This window comes from Hesperophylax consimilis, chromosome 4 (assembly GCF_061612785.1).
Source record: "Hesperophylax consimilis isolate HC1 chromosome 4, BYU_Hcon_1.0, whole genome shotgun sequence".
In the NCBI taxonomy this organism is placed as follows: Eukaryota; Metazoa; Arthropoda; class Insecta; order Trichoptera; family Limnephilidae; genus Hesperophylax; species Hesperophylax consimilis.
The window spans coordinates 5,852,406-5,875,742 of NC_142839.1; the positions used below are offsets into that span (position 1 = coordinate 5,852,406).

Consider the following 23,337-nt stretch of genomic DNA (forward strand, 5'->3'; position numbering starts at 1 on the left):
GTGTCAGCGATTCGGACTATTTGCTACTCAGGATGATAAACTAGAAGTATTATTTTATGGGAGCATTTCTGCGGGTCTTATAATATAGTATACTCGCCTGACATTCATGTCGAAAGTTTACAAATAATCTAGCATGCCAAAATTTGGCTAATTATTGAGGCATTCTTAGAAAAACTACTTTAATCAGATTCCCCTTTATCGGCCTCACGACCACCGCATGGCGTGCATTATGATTTTCGGCATTACTACTTGGTATTTTTATACCAAAGAAATATACATAGTAATATAATAATAGTACTTACTTCGCTAAACCCTATGTATACTCCTGTGCACGGAGAATGGGTATTGCTAATTAAAAAAAAAATTGGTAATCCAGTTAAAAACAGGATTGCAGGCCGTTTCCTGATAAACTTTTATTAATTTATTGGATGACGTGTTCATGGACCTGCGCCTTGATAATGTACAAAACGAAATTTTTATGAACACGTGTTCAGATTTCGTGATAATATGCATTCGTATTTTACGAAAAGTTTATTAGGAAACTTATCCTTTGATTCGTTAAGGGGCTCCAATCCCGTTTTTAACCGGATTACGGATAATTTTATGAGATTCTTAATAAATTAGCAATATTCAATATTAGTCATTTATCTCCGCGTGAAATTTCACTTCAAAGGCGCTTTAAGAAGCTGAAAATAATTGAGATAAATATTTTAACACCGATTTTATTTTTAAATAGCTATTTTTCAGCCAGTCTTTACTTTTTTCTGTTTGGTACAAAAATACCACGGTCGAACATTTTGTTATGGAAATCCGTGTCAGCTTGAATTTTACTATAACAATTGATGTCCTTGTCAACCTATTTTCCAGGGAAATGCTCGTAACGAGCTGCAGCTTCGCAAAAAATCTGCCGTCACCCTTCGTCATGATTACTCGCTATGAAGTCTGAGGTCTGTAATCTGAAGTCTGACTCTGGCTCTGACTCACGCTTGCCAAATACGGCAAAGAAAATATTGATTTTCTTACCATGACTGGGTGATGCAAGGACTTTAAACTATAACGTTTGACTGGCCGTGCGACCAATACAATACAAGAAATCCAGACTTAAATTGTATGAAAATAACATCTTTGGTGTGCATTTTTATTTATTATCTCTCTGCTGCATCGGTACTTAAGTGGAATGCAAGCAAAAAAAATATATCTTATCGTGTCTAGATAAGCGTTTTTTTGAAATATCATCTCGTTTGCCAGCGCTGTTTTGATCTGAAACACGAACCTCCTCACCATCAGTGATGCCCAAAATCGAGATACCCATTTTTTTTTAAAGAAACACCTCCATTCCCGGATTACGAATAACCCGATAATATTTGAAAATTTCCTACTACCACCGCATTAAGTCTCCGCATTCCCAATTCCTACCGATTTATAGCAAGTTTCTCGTTAACTCCTTAAGTTTTTAAGTTATAGATATATGTTATTTTTGAAGATAATATCTATACATATGTTATGCTGAAAGTTTAATTATATGAAATACAGCATAAAGGTGGAAACACATTATTAAAACCCGACGCGACCCGATGAAACGCGATGCGTGTTGAGTCGAATCAAATGTATTGTTTTCTTATGACCAGAATCACACTATTAACATCCGACGCGACGCCATGTCGGATGTTCATGGTGTGATTCTGGTCATAAGAAAACAATACATTTGATTCGACTCAACACGCATCGCGTTTCGTCGGGTCGCGTCGGGTTTTAATAATGTGTTTCCACCTTTACAGTACAAAACACGTTTTGTACTGTTATGTAATGTGTTATAGGCGTTAAAAGATTCACAGTGTATCTTTAGATGCAACTAAAGCATTTGTCAAGAGATTTTCGCTCTATTTCAAACGTGTCGTGCTTTTTCATATATTTTTACCAGTTTCGCTTAATTATTTGTATTTTAATATCTCCCTTTCAGACCATCTTTGAACGCTTACCACGAAAATGTTTCTTGTGCCAGCCGAGGAATAGAACACACGACGCCTGGGTGGGACACAAATACGATATTCGTTTTTAAAAGTATTTTTTTTTTGTAATTTTGCAATTATTTTCTAGGTTTTAGCATACGTCGTACAAACATTTGTGTCATTAACTCGAAACATTCGATTGAAAGATTTGGATAACGCCCATCACTAGCTATGCCTCCTTTATTACGCACCAAATTGTAATATTATCTTAGCTTGGAATCTGTTTTCCATTGCGTAAACGTAAGATAGGAGTGTGCATTTTGATATGAATTAAATTCAGTCGGTACGACCTTGAGAGGACGCGGGGTGAATGGCCGAGAAATGTCAAAAGCTTTGTTGACTCGCTCGGATAATAGTCGGCTAAAACGTACGTGCAATTTTTATTTCTAGACGTCGCTTCTACCGCCCTTTTTCTTGTTCTTTTTCGCGCAATTAATGCTCGTTTTTGTAATTCAAAATTCATGGCTGCATTCTGCGGCCGGCGGCGCGGGCGTGCGCTCACCGCTCTCAGCTCGCAGCTCGCCGCCGGGAAACTAACTATGCTTAGTAAGAATTGTGGTTATAATACTGCAGCGGGTATTATTATTATTGTTATTACCACTCTTGCATTCATTTCAATGCCTCGTTCTGTAATCGCGTTATTTGAACGTTCAAATGTACATTCACACTAACTTCTTCACGCCATGCATGTGTTACGGGATCAAACTGAGGTTTGTTTTCGGCTTTTGTATTCTTCCTGTTACATGAAGAAAAGTTACTGATATAAAATATTGCTAATTTAAAAAAAATGGTATAATTATTATTATTCCTGTTAAAAACGGGTCTGCAGGCCTTTTTTAAGGAATGAATTGACAGATTTCCTAACAAACTATCAGTAAAACACGAATATGAGGTTGTCGAAACACGTGATCATAAATAATCTAATATTGTCGCATTTCGTCATTATATTTATCAGGAAAAGCGCAGCTGCATGTACACACGTTCCGATATATTTTGAATGGACTAATATTTTATTAGTAAATGACTTGCCATCACGTTTTTAACAGGATTTTAATAAATTAGTCATACTATTTTTTCTCTCTGTACATTCAAATGCAATCATGGCTCAAATAGTTTAAGGATTAATTATTTTTTTATTTGAAAGTTAGACATGCGAATGGAGGCGAAAATAGAAAAGATACCCTAATAGGTATGTTAGAATTTATATTCAATACCTACTACGTTTGTTTGACACTATCGTGAAATATGTTTACAACTTTAGCTTGCCCATGCTGATAACAGTGATATGACTGCAGTATAGCGGATTACGAACGGAATTGATTGCATGTACGAGTACTTGTGGGGTGAAAACGGCAAAGACCATTACATGCATATAATAGGAGTTCGCCAGGTCGTAGGTCACGAATAGGTAGTCTTTCCAAAGTTTATTTTCCTTTTTTTTAATTTAAACATTCGCTGCAGATCATTGCGTACATAATTTTTTTTTATATACACAAGTACATTATGTAATTTAACATGTGAGTTTTTCGTAAACAGGTGCAGACAGTAATTTCCTTATTTTGAACGTCAAGTGTGTCAACGTCAATATTTCATCAATCTGGAAATAGATGTAGATTTGAATAATAAACGAAGCCATGCCTCCTCCACAAACACTTTTTAAATATAATACATGCAATAACTGCCCAACCGCTTAACCCGACTCTAACGACGGGTTATTCACAGAATTTGAACAATTCATCAAATAAAAGTTGATTTTCAAGTTCTGTAAAGGTTCTATTCAAGTTCTTTTAATATTTGAGTTTTGGGAGACAAATGGCCAATAATAATGATAAAATAACAGAACTTTGAAATTTGATGACTTGTTCAAATTCTGTATCCAATATCTACTGAATCTTTTATGTTTTTGGTTGAAAAAAAAACATAAAAAATGTTATCGGAGACTAAAATTTCATTAACATTTTTTACTCCAAATAATGTCAGGAATTACTGGTAAGTTCGTCAAGTACCTACCTTAACGCCCTGTAACATAGATGTAGATAAATCATTAAAAAAAATCCAGAACCTTTATTTGTTATTTTCCCCAGGAATGTGACGAAGAACCTTTGACAAATATAGTTTTGGATGCCTTTCGAATTTTCACTTATGGCGTGTTTCGTATGCTATCGCAAACACGACACATCTATAGCGGCAAAGTTTCGGCAGCGTTTAAAGTTGATTTATACGGTGTCTCTGTCGTGACAGTTTAGAGCTCGTCTCTTTGAGAGCGAACTTTTGGATCTATCAGATTTAGACCGAGAGCAACACACGAACTTTGGGATCTATCAGATTTAGACCGAGAGCAACACATGAACTTTTGGATCTATCAGATTAAGACCGAGAGGAACATTAATTCACCACTAAAGGCGGGAAGATTTATTAGTCTCTCGCTCGGCGATGTGTTGTTAACGACTGCGAATTATCATTTACACGACATTGATGTCCACAATAATAATTATCATTATTATAAACACGTAGACTAACACTGAACTAAAGCGGATTCGACGTGTAATATCGCCCAGAGATCGTGATACACTGCGTATTAGTATGTACATTACATTATTGTTCGTAATATAATGTATTATGTAGGCGGCATATACATTGTCTGCCATTCTATAATTCCCAATCCATAGAATTATCAAGCCTCTAGACTGGAACTTTCATTTATACATCAGTTTATAAGGTATCTGTTTTTATTACAATACCGAAAGAGCGATTAATTGTCGCCAATAAACAATTTTTATAATTGTGTGATTAGGGAGAGCAGTGTCATTGCAGGCGCCTAGGCAGACTGGGCAAACGCCCAGGGGTCTGTTCAAGAAATAATGCTCAAAAATAATAACACCATTCAAAAGAAGCGTTTTATTTTATATTCTGTTTTTTTCCGAATGTTGTTCATAACATTTTTTTGTACAGATTTGTGCTTCTTGATACAGTTGTCATGTTCTCATATTTGAAGGATGTAGCAACTTTAATTTAAACGATCAAAATTTGATTTAAGTCCTCTGATCACAGAATTGACATCTGGTTAAAAAATCAGTATTGCGTTAATTTGTATCATTATTAATCAAACGTACATTTTACAAGCATTGAAATGACGAATAAGATATTTATATGTGAGCACATCAATTTGAAAAGTGATTTCAAATTAATTAAGCTGTTGTTGTTATTTGATAATAAGGTCAACATTTTTTATGTACAAGTAACAATAGATCAATTTGACGATGCAATATTTTTGAAACAATAATAACTGTATTCAAATTTAATTCCCTCTATTACACATTCAATATACGAGTATAATCCTTTACAATGGTTTTAGGATTTTACAATTACTTACACCTAATCAATTTACTGAAGAGAAAACCAATACATTAAGTTATGCCTTTCTTCTTATCTGCTATTTTAGATCTTTATTTAGATGAAACTGTGCTTAAATCTTAACATTCTTCAGTTAAAAAATATATTTAATTATTGAAGACAATATTAGCGATTCCTAAACGAAAATCGGAAACAGAAAAATCAGAAAAAGATGCGGTCACATCTAGGACTCGAACCCAGGAGGACCCTTGCCCTGCAATTTATTTATTCGCCTAATATTGTCTTCAATAATTAAATATTACAATTTTAGGTTTTACTCACTAAGTTATTCCAAAAAATAAATAAAAACTATATTTTTACCGTCATGTTGTGGAATGTGGCAAGTGCCAAGCGCAATCAGTCAATAACGTTCTCCTCCCTCACGGTGCAACAGAAGTGCAGAAGTGTACAAGAGTGCAGTGTATACTTGTATAGTGCAGTTTGCAGGTAAATGCTACAGGTGCACATCAAATTAAGGTTAACGACTATCATTCAGCGATTCTCTCCGTCATACTCCGCTCGTAAAAGAAACTGTCGTTAAACTTCTTATTGATATCGCCTCCGGGAGATATTCCGCAATTTGAATAACCCATTGCGACGAAATATGAATTCTCATTCCCATTCTAAATTTGATTTCTCTTATTCTACTCCGATATTTGAATTCTCATACCTAATCGAATTTCTGGAACCTTTTTCGAATTATGAATTCTCATAAATTTTTCGAATTTTAATTTCTCATTTTATTTCCCATTCGAATTTTGAATTCTCATACATTTTGCGGGTTTTAAATTCTCATTTTGATTCCTGTTCGTATTTTGAATTCTCATACCTTTTTCGATGTATTCATATCTCGTTTTTAGTTCCGCCTCGTTCTACGTATCGGAACAGTAGTGAAAATATGGCTTCCTTGCGCCGATAGCCATAAGCAGCGAGTTAGATCGGCAGGGAGGAGTGAGTGCGGGTATATGGCGGTGGCACCTGTCTCGCTGCGGCGGGCGGGCCAATAATAGCGCGATTTTAGCCATTTACTCCAAGCTGCACATTCCCGCGCAGATGACGTGGCAGCGCGGGAAGGAGAGCGGCGGATGGACGGATGGTCGCATGGCCGCATGGCTAGGACCCGAGGTAGTCGGCTGGTAGGTTGATAGTTAGCGGCTCGAGACGGGGCGGTTGCGCTTACGTGCTCCGATTGAGGCAAAAAATACGGCCAGACCCTCCGGCAGCGGTCCCTCACCTGGGGCTAGGGGTTATGGGGATATCGGTGCAACACAACTCTGGTTTAGGATACGCGCTGTCAGCATATATCCCTTAGAAAACTGCTATTATTGAATCTATCTATATAAAATATATTCTATCATTTCAAACACTCGCTTGTACCTAGATTACATGAAATTAGTAATAGGTACACAGATGTAGCGGATCTGTTTAACTGCACAGAAGCTAGGTAAAAAAAAGCCTTAATATCATATCTTTTAAATCATGGCCAATAAAATGTAAGTCTACTCATACTTACGTAAAAAGTCAAATAAATATGTATATAAAATGAACTGCCTGGGGCAACTGAGGAAACTTGGGTCAATAAAAATAGTCAATAAGGTGAATCAACAGCTTGATTGGCACTTAACTAATTTCAACCAAATCCTGAATATAAATGCATACATTTTAGCTATTGTAATATATTATATCATGTATCTATACTATCATATATTTCAATCAATACTAATCTAACCTAATCTACCTATAACTTTTGCGTGTACTTGTATCTCTAACTTTTTATATCCATCTATAGTTTATGTTAATTGTATATTTTCTGATGTCACTGTTTATAATTTACTGTATATGGTATATTTTATACCGTTGATATTAAAAATAAATAAATAAATAAAATGTAAATGTTCGTTTGTTCAAAATCTTAAATCTCCGAAAGTTCTTACCCGATTGCTTTGAAACTTTGACACAACATTGCATTCGAATATGTGTGTTTTTATATACCTACCTAGATTATATAGATGTCACATGTGACAGGTAAAAACACGTTTTTTTTAAAGAAAAAACAAAAATCGCGCCGTCCGTTGAACGTAAAATCGACCCGCGCTATTTTTTTTATCTATCTGCACAGAAAGACTGAGCCACAGCAACTCGTGGCGTAGTACTGCTAGTAATCTCATAAAAACGTGTCAGGAGGTTGCGGGTTTATCTCGATATTTCGACAAGCGCTGTTTTGGTGATTTTTTGTTTGTTTGATTTTGATGTAACGTTAAAAAATTATTTTACAGCTGTCGTAATGAACATGATTGTATTAAATACAAAATATATTATAAATTTCAGTTTCGTCTAGAATATAAATTGATCGTGAATTTTATTTTTAAGTGAATGGTAATTTTAATAAAATTCTTTAGTTTTACAATAAGAAATCAATTTCAGTTGTCGCTTGAGTGATAAAAGAGTAGGCCATCGCCTGGCTTACTCCCGTGGATTTGATATCTCCTATGCCCCAGTGCAATCACTTTTCGGGGTCTCGGTCGCCGAGGTCAGTTACCAGGTCTTTGAAAACACTCTTGTGGCCCGAAAATATCTTCTGTCTTACTTACCTGTGCTTTTTTATATTGTCTTTCGAATTGCCGCTTGCCAATTAACATAATTAATAAGGCAATAACGTAGGCACCATCAAGAGTTCCAGTATAATAAATATTAAATCTCACCTGTGCGGTTGAAGATGATCAACTGAAATAGATCTGAAATGATGGAGAGGTATAATACTGGCAAAGGAAGGACGAAAGTGGACTGAATGCAGTTGGAATGAGTAAGACAGAAATACAAATGAGAAGATCTGAAAAGAATGCAAGGTCGATGTAAGCGTAATGAACATTTTTTAAAAAGGGACTATTAGTCGACTTGAACATTTATAGCGGATGGTGTTTGCAGAATAATGCAATGCGCAAGTGGATGGAACAAGAATTAAGTAGAAGTCACAGGAAGACTGTCGGAGTAGTCGGAATAACAGACGAGTATGTCACTGTAAAACGTTGTATGAAACAAGGAGTATGCGATAAGACAATGTTGTGTGGTGTCTCATACTATTTGTCACTGCGTTGAAATGGCGTGATAGTTTGTTGTTAATACGGTATAAGTTTGTTTGGCAAAGTCTAGCTTGTTTGCATCAATTTTATCATCAATCTCCCCCATATGGTGTGTTGTGTGTGTGTGCAATGTTGTTGTACAGTGTGTATCGTGTGCAGGGTTTCCTCGCTTCCGGCCTGTCCTGGCCAAAGGTTGGCGACCACGCGCACTGGAACAATGAACCTGCGAGTCGCCGGTTCAATTGGATATCGCCGGCCCTGCTCCATGCTCTCGGCTCTCGGCTCTCGGCTCTCAGCTCTCGGTCGTGTTGGCTGGCGAGGTATAGGCAAGGGGTTTGCGGGGTCCGACGAGCCACCAGCCAGCCGCCAGCCAGCCGCCAACCAGCCAAGGTTGCACACCCGTCTCCCCGCGCCCCGGTGCAAACATCCAACGTCAGATGATGACAGATCCCACTAATAGTGCTTCACGCAGATTCCGTTTTACTTTACTTCTAGTGTAGCGTGCTGCAACAACGCTCATTACAAATGAAGCGTAGGCATATTCAGTTACTATTCCGCCAAAAACTTTGTGTTTGTCATAATATAATACTAATATATCATAATAAAAAATGAGTTAACTGCCACACCCACTGCTGAGAATGATTTAAAGAAAAAATATTTTTAAAAACTAGCGAAATCTCTTCTAGTTCAGAAAGTAGTTGCTAATCACAAATGATTGTCTCCAAACCGATTACAAAATAAATAAAACCCAAAGTTTAAAAATGTGCTGTTATTGCTTGAGATCCATGTTATTCCCACAGTCTGTGTTTACTTATTCAGCTAGAATAAGCCCTTCAAAATTTAAGCCAAATATTCGACCACCTTGCAAATTTTTTTCCAACTCTTATTACAATCAGAATTCCGAAACTCGTCTGACACGTGTTTTCTTGATGAAATTACCGCTGACGATTTATTGAAGGTGATATTTGCGTTATTTAAAAGACAAGTTATTCCGTTTAGCTTATTGTGACAAATGCTAAGGCACATGTCTCGTTTGTGCACGTATAACAATAATACGATGCACAATGTTCGCTATAAATATATTTAGCGATAACCTCTCTCGGGCGAATTTTCAGGATAACGATGAGCTAACCAGTTTTTGACGGACCTGTGTACCTTATTTAAACATGGTTTATGTCACGTTCGTGCTTGTATTAACTAAAAACTAATATTTCTGAATACAAAATAAGTTTTTAATTTTACGAAAATGGTAATTGTTACCGACTTATTTTTCAATAATTTAAAATGATCTCACGTCGGAATTAATCTCACAAAAAAACATGAATTTGGAATATTTTATTTTGCACACCTCAAAGCATGGCATTAGCGAGTGATGGAAGATAATCATACATCTGTATGTTTTAAAGTTTCCAATATGCCAATTTTGTGTTAAGTAGTGGTATCTTCATAAAAACGTGATCGCCCTTGAGGATGTCGGTTCACTTCTCGGAATTTGTGTGTGGTAAAAAAGTGTTGAAAATAAGGCATGTCCTTGAAATATGTTGGGCTATTGGGTATCTGAATCCTGGCGAGTCCGGGCGACCTTGGTCTGTTCGCCCTTACTTCCCCTTCCGCGGAGATAGCCGAGCGTTGCCGAATCATAATATATATGTACATAGTGATGGAGCGGCGAGCGCGACCGCGACCACTGCGCCGCGCAGCCTCACCTCCCCACTCCCCCCCGGTGACGTCACCCACACACACACACACATACACATACACTTCACGCATTGCTGGATTGCTCAGTAATAATCGTAACACTACCTTGTTGAATTTTATTATTTTAATTCTTAACTTAAAATCACATAGTTTTTAAATTATTATATTTTGATGTCGTCGTTAAAAAGAGGTTGATAACACTCATTTCATATTTTTATACACAATTCTTCAACACATATAGTACTACACTTATTTTTCTATTTTTATATTACTCATTTTTTTACTTCTATTTTTTCTTATAATTTTTAAATATTTTTTACTAAACATTTAGTTTATATATAAATTGTTAATTACCAGCCTCAGAACAGACTATGTCTAGTGAGGAGGGTAATGAAAAAAAAAACATCTGTACAGAACCAACCTTAAATAAACGCCCGGGTTGCCGGCACTGAAACTGAAACTGAAGTGTCTTTTTAGCACTACGTGGCTTTGCTTGAATTTTAATGCAATTTTTTCTTATAGAATGAAACGATGTTTGTATTATTGTATGACCGTTAATATTAATGATATTAAAGCTCCATAGCTAATGATGAAAACTACATAATATTAATGATATTAAAGCTCCATACCTAATGATGAAAACTACATAATATTAATGATATTAAAGCTCCATAGCTAACGTGAAAACTACATAATATTAATGATATAAAAGCTCCAAAGCTAATGATGAAAACTACATAATATTAATGATATAAAAGCTCCATAGCTAATGATGAAAACTACATAATATTAATGATATAAAAGCTCCATAGCTAATGATGAAAACTACATAATATTAATGATATAAAAACTCCATAGCTAATGTTTAAAATGACTTAATATTAATTATGTAAAAGCTCCATAGCTAATGATAAAAATGACATAAAATTCGAACTGACAAAAGGTGCGTTAATCTAGAAATTATAGTCAGACCAGTGCTAATGTAATGTAAATCCTACATCTCATTTAAGAGTTTTTTATCCATTCATATCTACACTTTTTTTGCTTTATAACTACAAACATTTAACGATCTAATGCAGGAGGAAGAAGATGCCTCCATCCCGGCCCAGTTACCTTTATATCCATACGCTATACGTTCCATGCGTCTATTTATTGGCCGGTGTAAATAAAAACCATCGAAATACGACCTCAAACTACCCTTGAGTGCAGTCCCCTATTTCGTGATATAACGCACGTAGTATCACAGCTTAATTTTATTTATTTCGTTGTATTCAAATATTCTGATGAAAGAAAAGAAAATACTATAATGAGTAAGAATAGCCGATGAGAGGATTGAAGTAAGAACAGTCATAAATAGGCAAGAAAAGCTATGAAGAGGAAAGATCAACGAGCCAAAAAGAAGCATTAAGAAGGAGCAAAAAGAGACTGAAATAGTCAAGAAGTTTCAAAAATACGCAAGAAGATACGCTCAATCAATTATTTAATTCCTACCTATCCCAAATTCCAATATTGGCTTATTAGGTTACCATGTACATCGGTCGATTAAACTCAAACCTCCTTCGTATCCTCAGAGCCATGTTCCAAGTCCTAACAAGTGCCCCCTGGTGTACCGGTTTCACCAGGACAGGAGTGCTCTTGGCTGGGTGGTACAGTCGTATCGTATTAAAATATTCCAAATGATGCAATTATTAACGACTTTAATCTTTACCTACTTGATGATTTTTATAATTTTGTGAATCCTTAATAGTTTGACCTACTTTTTTAGCAATCCGTTTTTTGAATGCGGACATCTTTTGTCTAAGTTCGCTTTAAATTATTTATGCATAAAAATTATTTAGGTAATTTAACTTAAGATTACGTATAAAAATGTACTCTGCTAATCTAACCAAAAACGTTGGATTATTATACTTATGAAATTGTGCAATAAATAAAATCTGTGATGGTTTAACGGCATTGACATCAATGATTTTTATATATTTACATCGTATTCCTAAGATATTATTCAATTTATTTGTCGATATAATATATGTTTAATTCCTATATCGGACGTCTACTGTCCACACTAGCAGGCTTTTCGAATCCACTTAACTCTTTCCTGGAACCTCGGCAAACTGGTTTGTTTAGGATTTTCGCATCGGTTGATTTATTTTTGTGGTAAAAAGTAGATATAAACCAATCGGAATGTGCTTTGCATTCGGACCTTCCTCTAGATGAGAAATCGAAGAATAACAATTTAAAAAATAACCAATGTTATCGCTGGATAAGGAGGCAACAATTAAAAAATTGATTTAAAAAATACAAACCTCCTTAAAGGATGGGTGTTTTTGTACAACAGATAGACTGCCTGGCAAAAAGAAGCTTGCTTATTAATGGAATGTATGACACCGATTGCATCGTGGTTGAAGACAGTTTGTGGCAGCAACCCATCTCGTCTTGAAATGCCACAAATAATCTTCTCGTCAGTTCTAGAATCGCCTTGTCAATATTGTCCTCAAGAGAAAAGACCGTGATAGTGCAGGATCGGGAGATGCTTTTCGATTCCCCAAGGACGAAGAACTCCAGTTTGTTAAATTTAATGATGAGATCGAGCAGATTTGCTGTTGGACAAGGAATCAATGCTGCTTCGATTTGAATTCTTCAGGTTTTGTGATCCGATCGCAGGTGTTGCAACCGATGTGTCCCAAAGTCCCATTCCAGCGTTAGCATTCTAACCATTACGTAAATACTGGAGGTGCCACACACCGAAACCATAGCTATGCAATAAGTAGAAGGATTCACACACCTTGTTACAAATCTTTTATGTAACAAAATGAATTCTCATGGAACCTATGAATTGCATTCAAATAAAAGTATTATTGACATTAAATTTCATCAAACTATTGAGGTCTCTCTTGCGATAATCGATTAGGAAAATATTTTTTTTATCTTTCTTTCTTTGTTGCGTATGCGGGAAATTCTGTATATTCATGTTGTTTGTGATTATGACAAAGCAGTAATTATAAATATTTAATTGCGTTGGTAGTTATGTATGTAGGTGCCTAATTCGATTATTTCTTGTAATTGCCTTGTTGATTCGTTACGAGACTAACCGCAGACTGAACACACGGAGAATTTATTAAAAATCTCTTCAAATTATTGGTAATCCGATGGAAAACTGGACTGCAGGCCGCTTCCTGATAAACTTTTAGTCAATTCATAATAATATCGAAACATGTGTTCATGCACCTGCGTTTGTCTTAATAATATATAATGACGAAATGCGAAAATGTTAGGAATTTTATGAACACGTGTTCCGACATCATGACAATTAGAAGTTTATCGTGTTTATCAGAAAAGATATAAATTCATTCGTTAACGGCCTGCAATCTCGTTTTTAATCGGATAACGAATAATTTGAAGAGGTTCTTAATAAATTAGCAATTTTAATAAGTTTTCTCCTTGTACTCTCGATGATGTAGAAATATGGTTTTTCTTCCAAGCGGGTGTGTTTATCATGGCATTATTATTAGCGATAGGTATGGATATTTAATAAATCCCAGTGCGAGTTTCGTCAGACGTGCGAAGGTTTGACGAAGTCGGCCGTCGTGAAATTTGTCATCGCCGTCTCCGTCTCGCAAATCAGTCGACGCAGAGGCCCGAACAAAAGATGGGCGGCACTCTGGGCGGATTCCCGACTGATTTATCTCACCGGGAGCGGCGTGGGCGGCCCCGCCGGCACCCGTCACACACCCAGCCTCGCACTGCACATGCACATCTATACTGCATCCGTACCTGGTTCCTCTCCATTTCCTTAACACACCCGGTATATCCCGGTATTATCAATCAGTCCTTCCCAATAGCCTCACATCACCAAATAGAATGAATATATTTAACTGTTTGCTCTTAGACCACCGAGCTAAATTAAAATGTACGTATGTAATTCAGTTAGTAAACAATTATAATTATATTTTTATTTTTAATGTTTACTTTTAAGTTAAGAAAGTGAAATGTGTATATTTCTTAACACTTAAAATAAAAAAAAAAGATAAAAACATATATAAAATCGCTCTCTTCACATATTTGAGGTTCATATTTGGTAAGAAATTATAATCTTTATGACTTTGCTAGCTCAGATATTCTGAATTCTCGACACATCAGTTCCAATTTTGAAAATGACAGTTAAAATCATTTAAAAAATATATTGTACTATACAGGTAGGTATCGCGTGTCTGATTTCTTCACTCGGTTCCAATTTTACAAATGACACTTAAATTCAAAGGATATTTGAGTTTATTGAACAATATTTCACGCAGGAATAACTAACGCACATCACATACAACCTAAATGAGTATGTTTGGTGATTTTGGAAAAGTTTTTTTTTTGTATTTCCGTTAACTGTCTTCTTTCTTATCAGTTTGTCCTGTACCACGAAAGAATGACGAAAATATATGTTTCAATTAATATTTTGTTGTTTGCCGAAATAATAAAGTTATCTCTATTTGTTATTATATCTTTAGCCATAACAATGTTATGTTATGAATGATTTACCTACATAGTGTACGAGTAATAATGTTTATGATAGACGCAGAAAACATATATTCAGTAACATTAAACCATGTTTTATCTGTAAAAGTAATTATGATTATCATCTTGAACTCTTAAATATCCTCCCTTCCGTGAAATTGGTTAATATTTTAATGAAATTTTATAATGGCTGAAATATTAAATTCATTGTCTGTGATATTAAAATAGCCATAAATTTTCTGAAAAAAAAAACAAAATACAAATAGTACAAAACCTTTTCCAGTTGAAATGACATGTTAAATTTTGTATTGCTAATATCAATTTGACCTTTTTATCATACGGGGGACGGCTGATTAAATTTATCGATGAAGTCACACAACGCGACTCCCATACTAATTTGCTAGACTCGTTCCTTCTGCAATGTGCCTTCAAGACCACTGCCACAATTATTAGATATATTTTTTTCTGAGTAAATCGCAAAAATAACAAATAATAGCGTGTAGGTTATATACCCCTGTTTTAATTTATCTGGATGACTCGCATCACTTCTTGAAGTGGTGTTTGTTACAGCTACTGTGTGTCATGTTATCTTGTGCTTTAGATACGCGATGCAGCGCACTTGAATTTAAGTTGAAAGATTTAGTACTTAAATTTTACTCGGAATGAAACGTGAAAACTGTCAACTTTATAAATGGACAATGTTTTAAGAAATTGTCACTTGGAATGTACCCGCCTAAGTGTACCGTCGCATTGCGGCCTGTTACGAGACGCGAACTAAAAAATCATCTGTAAAAAATATTCCTGTACCCACATTTTACCTACGCTTTTCTTATAATGCTCCTCGCATCCCACATCGAGCCTTTCATGGTCCCCATTACTAAAATCTTACTCCCAAAAGCTTTTAGTTAAATGCCCCATCTAAAAGGAAGAGTGATTTGAATAGGGCAGACACCATATACCTGCAAAACCTGTAAAGGAGTTTTTTTGGTTATGAAAGTCGCTGATGCGTGAAGGTCATATTAAAATTGGAGACTTTTTGTGACGAAACCCAAAGAAGTTCGGTATCCTCGGTGAATTTAATATCTTAGTCCCATGTTCTCCGAAAAACATTATTTTTTATTTCGATAATAGTGGCTTCGCGGGCTCGAATTTTGGAGAAAAATAATGATTCTTTATTTCCCTCGTGTAATTTGTCGTAATTGCTTATTTTGCGTACGTTTTGGAATAAGGTGCCAAACTCAAACCGCTTTATCCCGCCAAATGGATATGGGAAGACCAGTGAAACACGAAGATAATGCCTGGGTATCATCTGTAATGGGTGTTTTTACTATATATGTAGTAACAAACATACTACAAACTCCCATTGGATTATGTTCTTCACGGGTTGTAGAGCGTTCAAAAGTTTGCAATATAATTTTGCTAGTAAGAGCACAAATCAAAATTATCTGACTCCATAATACTGCTCCTATCCCGATCAGCAAATCAGCTCGGATGATCGATTATAAGTCCGCGGTGATGGGACGGTGACGTCACCTCTCCTTTGTTCCGCGGCCAGGTGGCGAGATGCCCCTGCCCCTGCCCCTCCCCATCCACCCGCAGGTAACCACTAGCCAGGTATGGTGGGGGCATGCAGTGAGCACCGAACAGTGAATACACCAATACACGGAACCTCGGCACTTCGGCAGAGTGAGCCGAGCCTTCGAAGAACCCTTCCGGCTCCTCCGTCCCAAGGACACCCATCACTGTGTGTGCCTCACACACGTAAAAAATCCTTTTATGCTGACGGCCTGCTCCGCCAATATTTTGCTTTTGTTATTACCGTATGCGGGTTGCGATCTCGCTTGCATCAAGAATCTTCGCTGGCTTCCAAGCTCGAGTAAGATTGAAATATATCATTTACACGCGGACTCTGATTGGAGGATGTTAAAGTTATACATACTCGTTGGGTTATTTGTCATCGAATACATTTTATGAAATCGCATTGTTTATCACGCAATTTATTGGCCATCTGTTATTGCCTTACGCCTTTTATGATTTGTTTGTCCTTCCTTTTTAAGCAATCGAGGTAATCTTGCCGAATATTATTCATAGGATTTAAATATGATGTTTTAATATATATTGAAATTGTATAGATCAAATCATTTAATTGAAAACGTTCGTGCATTATGAATAATATTGTTAGGACGGGACGTAGTGATTATTGTACGTATTTGCAATCCACCTGCAAGCATCAGTGTTGTTCTACCTGAGCCAGCGCAGTGTGACCCACAATGGTCTCGAGTCGTGGCCGCTGCCGGCGATAGGAGTGTGACTAGCGGCATTGGATAGTGGATAGTGACTAGACTTGTAGAGTAGTGACTGCCACTGCCACTGCCACTGCACGCTGTTTGACGGATAGTCGGTATACATACTAGTCACCGAGCTGATAGCATTAGCACTAGCGTCGCGCCCAGTGCCTAGTGCTCAGTGACTAACAGTAGGTAAGACTGCTGTGTTGTACTCGCTTGTATCAGGCAGGCTGGGGTGGGTGGGTAGCGGGTGGGTACTCGCGGCGTTGGGCCCAATGCCGCGCCGCTCTCAAATGCGGTCACGGTTAATGCAAACTAAATTGTGTGACGTTGTGCAAACAAAACAACGATCGGCTTGTCGACATAGCCAATTTATTGTAAGAGTGCTCTTTTCCTTTTTGTCAAATCAAAATGATACAATATTTACTTATCTCATTTTGTTAATTGTGTAATTCTGTAGTTAAAGCCGTTATCTTACAGACTGGCCTTCCCGTTATAGAGACTAAGCGTAAATCGTTAAATATTCAATAATCCGTCTTTCTCTTTGGTAATCTTTACCGGTTAATGTATTTCATTTTCAAGCTGGATCCAACCGGAATCCGTATTATGTTTGTTAGATTCCCCCTTGGCCGATTGGTGAGATATCACCTGTCCACGTAATGAATTCACGAATTCGAAATTTTATGTGAAATTTGGCAACGACCTCTCGAATCCGAAATTACTTCGAAATAATATGTGCGAACTACAAACCGACGGAAAGCGTTTCTCGTTATTCTACGTGTTCTGGTGTAGAAATCACAATATTTGTTTTTATTACATATCTTTATTTGCCTTCGATAAAAATATCTTGTTACCAGTGAATGTCTTCAATATTCCGTGAAGGGTGTCACTTGAATTTTAGATTGCTCTGTATACTTTTTATTAAGATTAGATTCGCAAACTTGCACCTGAATATTTGTAAAAAATGCTCAAGACGTTTCGACGGTTCGCGTTTTAAGGGGTACTAAAATGCAAAGGCTGACATGAAAGCTCTTAGGTACTTCATGGATTCACGGGTGTATCTTCTAAGTTGAAATTTCAACGTGTGTTCTTATTAGTGCCAAGAGTGTTTAGAGAGTGGTTATAATGGTAGAAAAGTCGGGGACACCCGAGGAACTCAATTTCTCTGCACTGGAATGAGATACAGATTTTTACAAAAGCTTTTACAAAAATGATACAAGTCGAATAATGCAAAAATGTAATTTTTATCAGTAACATTGTGGTATACAGTAGTGAATGGTGAAAGAAGTCGGAGACGCCCGAGAGAGACATTAGCAATAGCGAAGCATTGCAGTGTCCACCAGTTTTATATAAAATTCAAACTGATCTTGTTCAGTGTATTTAACGTATTTTAACGTTTTGAGTATCTAACCTTATTTTTCTCTATTACAAAATACCTCAATTATTTGGATGTTATCATTTTTCAAGCTAGCCTCCTTTGAAAACGACTTCTATAAAGTAAATTGCATCTGCCGTACCTACTGTGATTTTAGGATTACGTTGCATTGAAATATTTCACCACTTCCCATAGACTTCGCGACTTATTTACTTTGCCGTAGGGAATGTAATAAAAATAAAGCAAAAAAGCTATTAAGAGTAAGTTATTCCCTTCGCCTTTTCACAGTCGATATATTTCTGTTTATAAATAATATCTTTTAATTGGCACAACGCTTTTCTTTGATGTGTTTAACAGCTGCTGCTTGGAAGAAAGTGTGATTTCATCTTCCACAGCTTGCGATCTCGCTCTCATCAGCTTTATTGTAATAAGCTCCAACAATGTTGTTTTGCCTCTTTTCTTTGTCTATTGAACAACAATAATACATGTGATTTAAAACCTTAAAATGACCGTTTGTAGGAATTTATTGAAATCACAAAGCCAACACGGCATTTACAAAAAAACCGTTGATAATTTCTATTATAGCGTCGACTCATTTTTAGTTTCATATTATGTAATTGTTTTACGTATATTTTATTGATTCGTAATACAACGCAACTTTCATATTTATAGTTAGTGAAAAATCACGGGATGTAAATTAAATAAAAAAAAATGAACCCTGATTAACTGCTTGGAAGGCAACTTGCTGCTGCAACATCACCAATCATTGTAAGAACGGCGACATAAATTCATTATACACTGAAAATATTTAAAAAAATGTATTTTTAACATCTATTTGAATTTCACATCATTCAAAGTTTTCGGGAATCAATTTATGCAAATCTTTGAAGCAAAAATTAATCAACTTCCCGACATACGATCGAGCTGAAACTCAGCAGGTAGACTCATTGTCGATGACAATCAACATTCGGACATCTAATCGTTTCTTTGAATTCGGATGACATTACAACAGTTAATGTAAGAAATAAATGTTGGTCCTACTCGATCAGCATTTGGTTAAGTTGGTAGACTTGTCGACTCTAGTTCCTCAATAGGAAGGTTCAATCCGCAGTCAAACTAAAATATATATACATATTTTAAAATACATTTATGAAAGTAAGAAAAATAGTGGTTCATTTTCTTAATTATAAATGTTACTTACATCATATCTGAAGTTATTATTATTTGGTAATAATTAACCTTAAGAATAAACGGCAGAAACGTTAGGGTTGAGTTGTTTCAAACTTTTGTCACATTTGATATCGATCAAATCGTCGAACATTTTAACAAATTGTGGTCAGCTGTCAAGCTTAACGGTAGTGTTGTTATCATTATAATATTACTTACTAGCTCTACCCCGTCACGCGTTGCTATGGCTCAATCTGTTTGTGCAGATAGAGAAATAATAGCGCGTGTTACTTTTACGTCCAACAGATGGCGCTGTTTAAAAAAAGCATGTTTTTACATGTCACAGGTGAAATCTATATAAATAGATATATAAAAATACGCGTATTCGAATGCAACGTCTAAATTTCAAAGCAATCTGTGAAGAACTTTAAGAAGATTTAAGGTTTTGAACAAATTACATTTTTATTTATATGTATAGATTTTAGCATTGGTGGAATCCTTTGCATAGTTTTGTGTGACGAATATTTTTTAGCATGTCATTATTTTCACTGTACGCTAATAATATTATGTTATTATTAATTCGCAGAACATTAAATCCCGGGGGATTGTTTGTTGTTTGATATTATTTTTCAATCCGCCAGCTGTGCTTGGAATATATTGTTATTGTTTTCATAATATTCAAATGGGTTATTATTATTTGTTCAATTGCTTGCAATTTGGCGTATTCGCCTCACGAGCGGTTCACCTTGAGAATGGTGGAATCCATTAAGGATCGCATTATTTAGAGATGTACTCGCCATCCGCTACGGGTCCTCCCATACCACTATATACACAGGTACACACGGCCACCTGTATTCATTCTTCTTAGACATAGAATACATTAGGTAGACCCTCAATTGAGTCTAATTTGTACATCATTTTTGACACCTGACAAATAATATTGATTTAAAATAAATGATCATGTTTTAATACATTATAACAGATCGAGGTCAGGATTCAAGGGTTAGCAGTAAGTTACTGAAAGTACTACATAATAGCACTGGTTTCACCCACATTATTCAGATTACTGACTTAAGCTGTGTTTGGCGAACATAACTGCATAGCCAGTTGCTTCCTAATCTTTATCTTTCCTTTCCCCTTCACTTTACCACTACCTTCTTAACAAAAACATACCCTAAAAACAGTGACATTATAAAGTACTTTCTTTCTGAAAAGTTTATAATTTTTCACTTTATTTTTACAACCGGCGTTTTTCTGGTTTCTCAAAATGTATGTAAGTTAAAATTTTTAAAAGTTTTCGGTGTATTTAACCACGGGTTTCTTTTGATCAACGTTTTAAGTATTCCAGGCCGTAATCGGAACATGTTTTCAATATTATTATTTTATTTTCCTTTGATGTTTGATTTTGGCATCTTTTTGAAATGGGCTGGCGATTAAAAGATATGGCATTAAATATAGCCTCAAACATGATGTTCGATGCACCTTCGTGGTGTATTTCAATGCTATTAGCTCACCAGCTGCCCATTATTATAATGTTGGTGTGCCTAGTTCCTAGTTCCTACCGAGCCTACAGCCGCGATTCTAATACATGCAGAGTAATATACCCAAATCATGCAGGGTACACTAAAATCGTATTATCTTTTAGTAGATCTTTTAGTTTAAAAATGTAGTACGTGTTTACAACTGACCTTTTTTTAAATTCGTTGAACACCGTTTATTTCTGTACTTTGATAGGCTTGTAACCAAGCATGTTAGTTCAACATCTCGTGCCCCGCATTCCGAATTTCTACCGATTTATAATTTATTTCTCTTGAACACCTTTTGTTTTTAAGTTCCTAAAAAAATAAATGTGGTTTTTGAAGATAATATCTTTTATTTGTAGAACTGTAACGGATATTACGTAAAATTCCATCGATAGAAAAAAACATCGCAAAGTACGCTCCGAAATTTATTAAAAACACATTTTGTTCTGTTATTTAACATGTTGAAAAAAATTACAGTTTATCTTTAAATGCAACTTTGGCATTTGTCGAGAAGTTTTTGCTCTGTTTTAAATGAGTCGTGTTTTATTAAATATTTTCACAATTTTCGCTTAATTATTATAATTATATAATATTAGCACTGTCCCTCTAACATTCGTATTTACATTCCTCCCTTTCAACCTATCTTCTGGTTTTTGAACGCTTATTACGAAGCCTTAAGTTAGTTTTTGTGTACGGCTCTTCCTTATAAAGTAACAAAAACTCTCGAAAAGTAAGCTCTGAAAATGTCAATTTAACCCTTACGCCGTAATAATGTTGATTGCTCCATGTTCGATTGTTCAAATTTAAAATTTATTATGAAAAAGATAATAAGTTTGTGACCTCAAATGGATAATCTTTGGTATTTAAATATTTGCTTTGTTTTAAAATAATTGGGTCATCCATTGGCAAAACTTGCACACACTGACACACTTTATTTAATCTATTTATTTCTTCGAACTGAAGTCAGGAATTTACAGATTCATGATGCACGCAGTGGCGACAAATAAACAATAAACAGAAACACCTGTTACTACACCGATAATTGTGCCACATTTTTGGTTGAGATATTTCAAAACTGTTTGTTTACGGGGGGGGTTTTATGTTGACTTGGCAACCGTGAAAATAATTACCAAAAATAAATATGCAGTTTTATGGTCGTTAATGGACTGCTAGTAATATTTGTTCTCATGAATTTAGGTGTTTTATTAAACACTTGCATTTTAGGTACTCTCAGTAGACCAGTGCTCCGCAACCGGTGTGCCGTGGCACACTGGTGTGCCGCGAGCCGGACACAGGTGTGCCGCGGTCAAATTCAATGTATTTGGCATTTTACAATATTTCATTATGTATTTAATACATGATGACAAAATATTTTTCATAATATTGTCTATTTTTCATTGTCTGCAAATACTGTTAAAAGACGTATTCACAATATATTAGAAACACTGATTAGAAAACTGTTATTGGCTAAAAAATTTGCGCTTCAGATCAACGAAACAACCGATATTAAAAATAAAGCATAGTTGATAGCTATTGTACTTTTCGTTGACGAGGACTTTATTAGGTCATTATTTATTTTGTAAGGAGGTTCCAAAGCGACCTACCGGTGAAGAATTTTTTCAAGTAACCGATGATTTCTTAAAAATATACAATAATAAATGGAGCAATTGCATTGCTGTTTGCACGGATGGCACTGCGGCAATGACGGGTAGTAAAAAGGGTTTTGTCTCGTGTGTAAAACAAAAAAATCCAACGTTACAATTTACACACTGCTGCATACATCGAGAAGCATCGATGGTCAAAACTTTACCGGAGGAACTTTTGAATACGACATATTTTAGCTTTGGTGTGCCGAGGAATTCTAGGAAGAAATTTGGTGTGTCGTAGGTGAGAAAAGGTTGCGGAGCACTGCAGTAGACCACCATTCAAAATATAATATATCTGACTAGCCACGTACTTCCTAAACCTCTTCACCCTGATATCTTTCACCTCCCCAACCCTTTCAGTCACACAACGTACCCCAATTAGTGATATCATAGTCCTACTGACTCCGGTAGTTGAGACTCTTGTATGTTATTCACATAAAAACGCATATCAGGGTATTTGCTAATAGCTTTCTAAGTTTTATTTTATTTGGTTTTTGCATGGATTGAATTTGCACGGAAAGTTATACACAAAGTTTTCAAATCATGAAATAACATCAAACTGTTAAACTAAATGTAATAAAATGGCAACTAGAACAATACTGCACATAAGACAAATCACTAAAACTACATTACCAACGCTACTATAATTTGTAGA

The 23,337-nt window shown here is 35.7% G+C and overlaps 1 protein-coding gene across 6 annotated transcripts in view; it reads left to right on the forward strand.

Annotated features, from left to right (window-relative positions):
• The window catches only part of LOC149424099 (uncharacterized), a 357,901-nt gene that overhangs the window by 257,508 nt on the left and 77,056 nt on the right, over positions 1–23,337 (forward strand). The gene's annotated exons all lie outside the window — the stretch shown is intronic.